Source organism: Arachis ipaensis, chromosome B01 (genome assembly GCF_000816755.2).
Source record: "Arachis ipaensis cultivar K30076 chromosome B01, Araip1.1, whole genome shotgun sequence".
Classification (NCBI taxonomy): Eukaryota; Viridiplantae; Streptophyta; class Magnoliopsida; order Fabales; family Fabaceae; genus Arachis; species Arachis ipaensis.
In genome coordinates, this window is record NC_029785.2 from 54,212,777 (window position 1) to 54,223,738 (window position 10,962).

The following is a 10,962-nucleotide window of genomic DNA, read 5'->3' on the forward strand; positions in this document are numbered from 1 at the left end:
AATCTAAGCAAGATAGAAGTATATAATATGGGTATTCATCCCTTTGTTTTCTATTACATTTGTGTAACGTTGCTTCAGAACATTGCTAGGAATCCTAGATATTGCATTCTTCATTAAGAAATCCAATGGCAAAAATGTTGCAAAAGCTAAATTATTCCTAATAAGTATGGCCACAAGATAGCAATTGTTTCTACTTACATTGGAAAAAGTCTAGTTAAAGTAAAATATATCATATTAAGTGAAGGGGTCAAAACAAGCTCACTTGCTGTTAGAAAGAAACTGGCAAGTATATGCACAAAGAAGTTTGGCAAAGCATTTCCTTCAACAAGACCTCGAGGATTATAAGACAGTCGAACCAACAAAAAGCAAACTGAAAAAATTCAAGACCTTGATCCTCAACACGTCATGAAACAGGTTCTAAGGCAGCACACAATTTTCAATTAGGGAACATCAGGTTATATTTGTAGATATAATAATATATATTTCCACAAAAAAAAAGAGGGGGATGAAATTTCGAGATTTTTGTGCCAAGAAAATAAACCATCTCTCTTATCCTATTTTTGGGAGCAAAATCGACAGAAATATTCTTCTTTTTTCATACCTCCATTTTCATACTTGAAAACAGAAAATGACAGTAACATAGTAGAATTGAAGAATAAGAGTTCAACAGTCAAATCTTAATTTGAGTCAAATAATGTAAAAGAATCAAGGAGAATGCTCTTCAGAGTAAGATTCTAGTACTCATAAATAACACATGGAATATTTTGCATACCATTTTTGGGGTTAGGGTTCCTCTAAATCAACAATGAGAAAGAGAAAGATAAAAATAGACCTAGCAGTGAAATCTTACCTAGAATATCAGAAGAGTTAAGTATAGTCAAACCCTTGTGAATGGAGGAAGCCCACCATAGTAGATGAAATTTGGAAGAATGGAAGACACAGAGTTGAAGAAGAAGCTTTTGGATGTTCAAACACTAACGTATTCTCTCTCACAAGTATTACAAGACAATAAGAGTACTATATAATATTTATATTTGTTTTAATTAAACTAGGTCATTTGACAGTTTGATTATTTATTTCATTTTTAAAATTGACATCAAGTAAGAAGTGTGGAAACAGTTACGGGGCAATTCAAATTTTCCGCAAGTAGTGTACAAAGGATAACTGTCAGCTGACATTAGGTTAGTCTATAAATAGAGTTTTAAGAACACACTGTAGGGAGTTCAGTTCTTTTTGGAAAACACTTAGAAACTCAAAATTCTCTCAGCCCCTTGGCATTACAAAGTAAAATTGGAAATCTTAAGTAATTCCTCTGAACTCAAACACTTGTAATTTATTTCGTTCCCGTTTTTATTAATAAGATTTCTCTACTTTTACTTTGTTCCTTTTTTTACATTTATGTTTCTTTCTCCATCTTTTCTTTAAGTTCTCATTTGTTTTAATTTCTGCAATTTACTTTATCTCCGACACCTTGCATTCCTTTATTTATTTGTTATTTTCAATCCTTTTTAATTCTTATTGATGATACAATTGCGATATTGAGATATCCACAATTTTTTTAAACATTGACAAAAAATTGAGTAAAATAGTTGTATATAACAGACTAAAACAAGACTCTAACTACTCTTCTTTCACTCTTTCTTCATCAAAATCTTATTAAATTATATTGTGTCCTTAATAGTATTCTAATACGTATTTTATTTAGATAATACTACAACAAAATTCACTTTTAGCGGCAAATTTTTAGCGACAATAATACAATGGTCACTATTTCCTTTATTTAACTTATATTTTTGTGGTCATTATACATTTGCTATTATTAATATATGTTATAATTGCAATTATTATTATTGCCACTAAATTATTACTTCTTTTACTATTATTTTTATCTTTTTTAAATTAATAACGACAATTGTTATTATTGCCAGTAAAAGTATTCCAATTTCCTAAACTAAATTGATTGAAAAAGAAAAAGAAAAAGAATTGTTCCTGTGTTGGGGTTTGGCTCTTCAGAAGAAACACTCACTTCCCTCCGTCTCCACCTTAACAGAACTCACTTCCCTCCATCATCGACCATTGCCGCCATAGGCCTTGCCACCGCTGACAGCCGCTGTCTGTCGTCCTACACTCATTCAAACTGCATTTCTATTCTTCCACCTCAGATTTGCGTTGATATCTCGGATTCACCGTTGCCAAGGTCTTTCAGTTCCAGAGCCACCGTTGCTACGCCATCCTCAGATCTACTCTTTCGATTGAAATTGCCTCCGACTTGTAGCTATGGACTCGGGAATTCAGAACTTGAGGAACCAGGAGGTCGAAAGCGGTAGAGATCATCATCACAATTGTTCGTCGTTTTCGTGATAGAGTGCTAGCCATCGTCATCCACTTCTTCTTGGTGATTGGCTTGGTTATCATAGCTTCTCTACATAATAAGCTTTATTGATTAATGTGATTCGTTTGACTTGATGTGAAATTCTGCATAAATTTGATAATATCCATTAGTTAGGTTTAGCTAAACTTGATTTCATTACAATTTTGAACTCTGAATTTTGAAATTAGGAATTGTTACACCAAATTGTATTATCATTTTCGTGTAACACTGGGTTATACTATTTAAGCATTATTTCCCGAATGTATTGGCAATATAGCAATTTGAAAAAGCTTATTTCTGTTACATTTCACCGTGGTCTTTGTTTTGAATTTTGTTATCTAATTTTATTCTTTACACTCTACATTATGTTTTTCTTTTCAGCACATTGATGAGTTAGATCTGAATATAAAGAAGTATCTCAGAGGAGAAGCTACTTCTTTTGATATATATAGTATTATTCTGGTTTCTAGAATCAATACGTTGGCATCCAATTATATTATCTCTTAATCTTAATTTGCAGAATTTGAAAGATAGAAATCTCAAGCATCAGCTATCTGTCAGAGAAGAATTATATGGCAATGCTACAAAAGCTGCTGCCAAGGCAAAAAAGGTAAGCTATTTTTCATGTGTCTTTTATGTTCAACAATTAAACTAAATTTATCCTTTTGTTCAATGATCTCTATGTGACATGCTAAAAGAAGAATTCAATTTTAGTTGTGCATTATATTCTTATTCGAAATTGACTAAATTCAAGATTAAGTATCAGATTTAACTAAATCTAAATTTGATGTGTGAAGAACTTTGATAATTAAAAGAAATGTTGTGCTCTGGTCTGTGGTTACCGAGATCAATCAGATGATCCATATTCAAGGTTCTATATATATGGATTCTTGTTTGATGTAGTATATTTTTTATTTGGCTTGTTGAATTTTATGTTGTCAAGCTAGTAATTAACTTGAGCAAAACAGTTGAACAAATAATAATGGCATAAAAATTATTTCTCCTACGTGTAAAAATTAGAAAAGTAAATACCAATAGTGTCCCATAATCCAAGGTTAACTGTACTGCCATCAACCACAACATTTGCACTAAAGTTGTCAAAAACTGTAGGCACATAGTGATGATTTCTTGCTTAAGCATAAGCTTGGTTTTTTCTCCTATTTGAAAAGCATGCTAGCAAGATTTAGTGATAATTTCTTGCTTGTTTCTGTTTGTATATATTCTAATATTATATTCTGTTTCTTGTTTTGCTTTTTAAGTATTTATGCATTCTTGGATTGGTTTCACACTCCTCAAATCTTGAATGCAGATCACAACATTTAATATCTCATTAGTTGTCCATGGAACCATTGTGAAAAATGATGATTTTCATAAGGTAATTTTTTCTTCTGCAAATGGAGAGGCACTAATACTCCTTCTCCAGCATGACTTTTCTTAACTCTTGTGAAATTGATTCTTGTACAGGAAGAATCCAACCCATATGTTGTTCCCATTAGCATAGGCATCTTCAGAGTCTTGGTTAGTCCTTTAGGGATAACAACCATTACAATGATTAGAAGGATTGTATCAAATCACGAGGCATTCCAGGTATGATTGCGCATCATCATCATCACATTTCTTTTCTTTTCAATTCTAGTTCGAATGTTAGCATATTTATAAAATAGTCAATGATAAGTATGGTGAATTAGCTTTTTATAAAAAAAAAAGAAAGAAAAAAGGAAAATGTGAATTAGTTAATAACTATATCACCGACATAGGGTTCGTTGAAAGGCTAGATGTTTTGACTTGTAAATCGGGTGTCTTGTGTTCGAACCAATAGAATGCAAAAATTAGCCTTTGAGATACTTAAATCTTTTTGGATTTCTATGAGTTGAGCTGAATTATTTGGATTCCTAGTAATAAACCCTGATGAACTGGTGGGTTTTACCCAATAAAAGAAGCTAATGTTAGATCCTTGATTGGTTCAAGAAAACAAAATTTATTTGAACATAAAAGTGGACATTCTAAACTCAACCTTGGATGAGAGGACATAATATACAAAGAATAGGAAGAAAATTATCCAGTGGAATGTCTGTTATGGTTAGTTGGTTTTCTTTGACCTTTTCTTGTTCCTTTGGCCATGATTTCCTATAATGCACTATCAGTTTTTTTGACCCGCTTTATTTTAGTTTATCTTTGATTCAGAAACGGAATAAAAAGAAATGGGAGAGTGAGAAGAGATAGTACGACAGTAAGACTCATGTCCATGAAGACTGAATGATTTCTATTGTTCTCGGCATTAGACATGGAAGCTTAGTAAATTTGTAGGCCTTTTTTTATTCTTTCTCTGTTAGTAAAATGAAATGATAGTTCTGTACTATTATTCAATTTGGACCATAATTGGACATTGCGATCTGTAAACCCCGTGAAATGAGCGAATAATTAGTCAATAAATTAAATTTTAATTAGGAAAATTAAAATGCAAAGCTAATCTCAAAATAGGATAGAGCTCTTCAAAACGAGAATTTTGACACCAATTTTAAAATTTTTGGCCCAAAATTAGACCGAATGGGTCAAACCGATTAAACCGGGCCCAATTGGATCCAACCAGACCCATCACTTAAAAAGAACACAGCATCCCTTCCCTTCATTTCTGCATCCACGCTGCCATTGTTGGGTGGAAGAACACCAAAGCTTCCAAACCCTCATTGAAATTTCATTTCTCAATAACTTTTGATCCGGAGCTCTGATTGACGATCCATTTGCGGCCACGCGACCGCGGCGTCGAGCTCTACAAAGCCCATAACATTGTAAGTAAGGAAGCCACGTTTTCTTCCTAAATATTCTCATTTCCAGTTCTGAATTTATTGGGCTTTGGTGTTGAGATTTTGTATAATTTGGTGTTCTAGGTTTAATTTAGCTTGCGGAGCTTATTGAGTTCGAGTTGTTACGCGTGTGGGCACGGTAAGGACAACCTAAACCCTAGCCCAATCTTGTATTTATTATGAAAAATCTAAAATTGAAACATGTATATGAATTAGGTGTGAATTAAGTAGATACTTGTGCATTGGAATTAAATTGGGAGCATATGGAAGCTTGTTGGTGATTGGAGCCAAGACTTGGGTTGGTTTCTCAAGCTTGTGAGGGGCTGTGATTGTGTTTGTGTGGCTGCCTTGGGCCAAGCGTGGTGATCGGCCAAGGTATAGTTTAGGTTTCGTGCATTTAACATTTAAGGTGTTGTGAAAACGTAGGTTAGAAAGCCATAGGTTAAGTTGAAAAGGTTAAATGTATTAAATGGTTGGCTTGTGATGATGTTGGATAATTATATGATTGATTTTAAATTAGAATTTATGAGCTTGAGTTGTTGATGTTGTGGTATGTATGCTCTTGGATTTATTTATGATGGGTTGTGTTGATGTTGGTATATATTAATGGATTATGGTTGGTGTTTGTTAATAAGGAGTTGTTATATGAATTGATGGATTAATATATATGAAGGGTTGATAATGTATTAATGGATTAATGGATTAATATATATATATATGGTATATGTTAATGCAAATTTGTGGTTATGGCTCATTGGATTGGTTAAAGGTAGCTTGAAGTGGTTGTTGATGAGTTGGGATTAGATATGTTAGCAATATGCAAGTTTTGAGGGTAAGGAATATGAGTTGATGAAAATAAGGTTTGGTTGAGAATTGGTTAAAAAGCAAATTTTGATAAACTTTGGACGTCCATAATTTACTCCTCAAATTTTGGATTGAGTTGTGATTTATTGTAAATGAAAGATGGTTTTATGAGCTTTTGATTGATATTAATTTTATGAAAAACAGAATTTTGTAGAGAAAGTTATCGACGTTGAAAGTTTGGTATATAAATCTATATTACAGGATGGCTAAAACTGGTTGCAGCAAGCATTCTGGGCATTCTACCCATTTTTGAAAAACGCCCATCCACGCATACGCGTGGCGTGGAATTTTGATGACGCATGCGCGAGAAGCATGCATATGCGTGCATGCATATTCACGCGTACGCATGGCTGCTGTTTGCTGCAAAAACCGATTTTGACTGTTTGAAACCAATTTGCCACTTCTAAACCCAATAGCTAGTTGAAGCTAGGAATATGAGATAACTTGGAAATGAAGAAAAGGGGTGAACAAGATGAATTGTGAGGGAAGTGGTGTGAAGCTGAATGAATATACGTCGCTATGGTTATAAAGAATGAATGTAAGAACGTGATGTGATAAATGATAAGATTTAAGATGACTGTGTGTGGCCAAGATGGTCGGAATGGCAAGGTCTGGGTATAATCCCGCTTGTGTAATTAATTTGAATATGTGTTCGGATGGCAAGTTGAGGGTGGAAGTTTCCTCTCTTGTCGTGATGTGGATGTGGGAAATGTGGAAAGGCACTCTCCTTCGTATCGTATCCCCCACGTTCTTCTCTGGTTGCAAGGTGGAAAGGCACAGTCCTTCGATGTGGAAAGGCACTCTCCTTCGTATATCCTCCAGGAGAAGGTGGAAAGGCATACTCCTTCGATGTGGAAAGGCACTCTCCTTCGTTTATGATCCTCCTGGAGATGCGCAACCTAGAGACCAATGTCTGGGTTAGCTACCAGATGTGTCAGGTTCTGGCAAAATAACCGACACGTGAGCTCAAGGCCAGTAGGATAGACATTAATCATGTGCATATGTGTGCTTTGTTTACTATGCCTTAATTGGGAATGCCTAATTGATTATATACCTCCTGCTTCTTGTTATACTTGCTACTTGCACTATCTGCTCATTACTTGTGCGTGAATTTGTGTGGTTGCTTGTTTCTGTTGCATTATGGGTGATGGAGGGATGGAGGAAAAGGTGAAATGGTTTGGTGTTATGATAGGTTTGAAATTGAGTGAGTTAGGCAGATTTAGAATACCTACCCCTGTTTATAGCTTCTGTTTAGTAATTAAGTTGGATAACTAAATAACGGAGTTCTAGGATTGCATATGGCATTCCCAAGACCTTATTTATTATACACGTGGCACCTTTACCATGCTGAGAACCTCTGGTTCTCATTCCATATTGTGTTGTTATTTTTCAAATGCAGGTCGAGAGGCTCTTCGCTAGGCGTCTGGATCCTTGAAGCGAAGTAGTTCTTGGGTGTATTTTGGATCTCTGTTTGTATATATGTATTAATGCGTTTAGCTTACTCTCCAAGTAACTTGTGTATGCTGCTCCTCATAGAGGTTGAGGGAGAGATAGGAGTTTATTTTGGTGTAATTTTTGGATACCTATATATATATATATATCTTCCGGCTAGCCTTGGCTTCGCAGGCTGAGTCAGGAGCTAGTTATGTTATCTCCTTGGCCATCCTTTACTCTTTTGCTTATCTTTACCATTTCCTATTAGGTTTCTTAGCACGCAAGTAATTCTATTCCTTGAGCGTTGCACTTTTTATTTTGCGATTTTGATTTATCCGTTTTTCAAGGCTCCTAATATATTATCTTTTTCCACTATTATATATATACTTTACTGTTTAAAGGTCCATAACACCACACTACCTCTATTCTACGACTTAAGCGTAAAACTCTGTATAATAGAGTGTTAGACGATCTCTGTATATGATTAATCATTTACTAAACTGATTTAGCCAATGATATGTTTGTAGTTAACCATTATTATTATCTCTGAATAAATTCATGGTTAAATAAACCATGGCTGAATTAGTTTGGAAAAATGATCCAACTTTATGATTCAAGCTGAGCAAAGCTATCATTTTCACTTTATTTTGGTTATTGGTCTCTTATCTAGATTTATCCCTTAGCTTTTTTAATAACATGTTACATTTTATTATTGCTGTATGTGGATTTGATGAGGATTGATCGTCTTTGGTCGAATTCCTTTTGTTCTTCTTTGATAAATTAGTAAAGATATATTCATTGAACAAGATATATTGGAATTATAGTTCATTTCCATTTCTATTGAATAATTACCAGTAAAAATAAAAGCCTTAAGATATATTCCTTTTTCATAATATTACTTTTAGTATAGGTTTATAGCATTTTTTATTTTTTAGATTTGTAACATAATTTATTATTTTTCAAAAGAAATTTATGTATCAATATTTGAGTTTAATAAAATATCTCATTTTGTAGTAATTAATTTCAGTATATTATAACTAAAAAAAGTCTTAAGATTTTAGCGGCAATAGTAATGATAACTAAAAGTGAATAACATTATAATTTTAGAATAATTTTTAGTGACCATATAAATTGTCGGTAAAATAGATTTTGGCGGCAATAGTAATGGCTACTAAAAGTGAATAACATTACAATCTTAAAATTATTTTTGGTGGCCATATAAATTGCCAAGAAGATGGCCACTAAAAATTATATACTTTTTGCGGCCATTAAAAAGGTTTTTACCGGCAAATATTATAATTGCCGCTAAAATCTTTTAACGTCAAAGCATAAGACGGCTAATGTCTAATTGCCGATAAATGTATTAGCGACTATTTTTATTGCCGCTAAAAACAAAATAAATAGCCGCTAAAAGTGATTTTTTTTATAGTGATAACTTAGTTTCAATGCATATGTAGCATACTTATAAATCCAATGAAAATGGCTTATTGTTTGCAACAAACACATGTTACAACTAACAAATAAATCATTTTAAACAAAAATAAATATTTTGCAAAATTTAGTTTTATTTTATTGTGGGTCTTCACATATATATTCATATATGATACATAAATAGATTCTTTTGTAGTATCATTGAAAAGAAAAGACAAAAAAAATAACAAAAGAGAAACCTATAAATATGTTTTTTTTTTTCCTCTTTGTATCTCTTTACTTTTTAAATCTGCTGTATCAGAATATCTCCCTTATTTTATATCTATGTAACGTGTTTTGAATTAAGTGAATTATAATGATATTTATTTTATTTAAAATATATGTTTATTCTTTATTTGAAGCATGTTAAGTTATTAATACAAAGTATTTTGTATTGAATAACAAGTGGGTAGATAAATTTTGGTGTTTTGGTTTTATAATTTCTAACTTATTAGTTGATAAATCAACCATTATTTTAAAATAGAGTTATATTTTAAAATGGATACAATAAATATTTATTTAAAATTTAGTGAAGATAATGCTTAGATATAAATAAGTGGCAGAACTACATATTTTTTATTCATTAATTTTAACAAATTTAAAAATTTTACTAACACTAATTTTATCTTTACATTTTTGATAAATTTCAATTTTATTTTTCCGTTCAACACAATTTTTTTTTTCCAATATTCTATTACGTGGTTTGGTTGATGGAAACAAGCAAACAACGTCAAATATTGTCGAGTGATTAGTGACGTGGAAAGAATGGAACCCCGTCACGTCATGTCTATTGAAAAATGGGGGAAACAATAACATGGTGAGAAATTAGTTTCTTGCTCCATTGACAAATAAGTTTGCTTCCGCATTTCTTCCTCCAATTTGTCTCCATGTTTCCTTGCATTTCATCATGCTTGTTTCCTAGTCGGCCGACGCCTAGCACAATTTTTGGGCTAAATGACGTAAACAAATTAAATGACCTCTAATATTACACTAATATCTTAAAACAAAACAACTTATATGGATGTCTTATTTGTATATCTATGTAAATCAAATTAATTATATTTGATTTACATTAAAAAAAGTGTAAATCGATTAGTTGATTCGATTATATGTAATTACTTTAAAACGTGCATGTAAGCTAATTCACTTTATGATATTTGTGTAATATTTTTTTTTCGTGACTGAAAAGTAACAATAGAAAAAACAAAAAAGAGAAAACAAAGAATAAAGAACTGCTTAAGAAGCAAGACAGTCGCGTTGAATGCTACTCACAAATTCATTCCAAGGTAACGGGAGCTCCACTTAATGAGTATGAGTCCTCATCGCCGTTTTTGCCATGATGTCTGCCACTTTGTTTGTATCTCTCAAGATCAACCGAAGGTCACCATTTTCAAGATATGATATCTCAAATTTTCAACACCAAAGGACCAACAAAACCAGAGTTATCTTGGAAATTGTTGGCAAGAGTCAAGACATCCACACAATCTGTTTCACAAATAATATCTCTTTGCCCTAAGTCCTAGGCTAGAAGATATCCTCTCTAAATAGAAAACAATTCTCCTTGCAAAATATTACTACTCTCAATCGTTTCCAAACAGTCTCGTTGCTAACTTCCATTCCAATCTCTTCTAACACAGGCAAAACCAACATGACCACTAATACCAGGATAACTTACATCACATTAATCTTAAAAGTGCCCACCAAGGGAGAATTCATGAGCCACTAATGGTAGAAGGGATTGAAATTCGTTGCAACTCAAAAATATTCCGAAACACCATTTCCAAGGATAAAGTCATACTAGTCACCTTATTCAGGGGCCAAGACTCGTGTGGATGAAAGATCTCATTATTCCTGGAATGCCAAATCTATTATAGACTAGAAAAGAATTTAAAAGGGCGCTCTTTGTTATGAAGCAAGAACCAGTTCATCAAATCCAGAGGTTGATCAGAAATATCCAAAGCCTGTCAAACTAGCTGAGGTTTCGGACAATCCCAAATATAATGAACAACCAATTCCTGA

General features: G+C 32.9%; 1 long non-coding RNA gene across 2 annotated transcripts; it reads left to right on the plus strand.

Annotated features, from left to right (window-relative positions):
* LOC107618071 lies at positions 1,994–4,766 on the plus strand. Of its 2 annotated transcripts, none has more exons than XR_001615133.2 (5): positions 1,994–2,395; positions 2,753–2,981; positions 3,681–3,746; positions 3,836–3,958; positions 4,556–4,766. It is a non-coding gene; the product is annotated as an uncharacterized LOC107618071 (long non-coding RNA). The 2 variants fall into 2 exon arrangements; XR_002359383.1 differs by having other exon boundaries at positions 2,200–2,395; positions 2,892–2,981.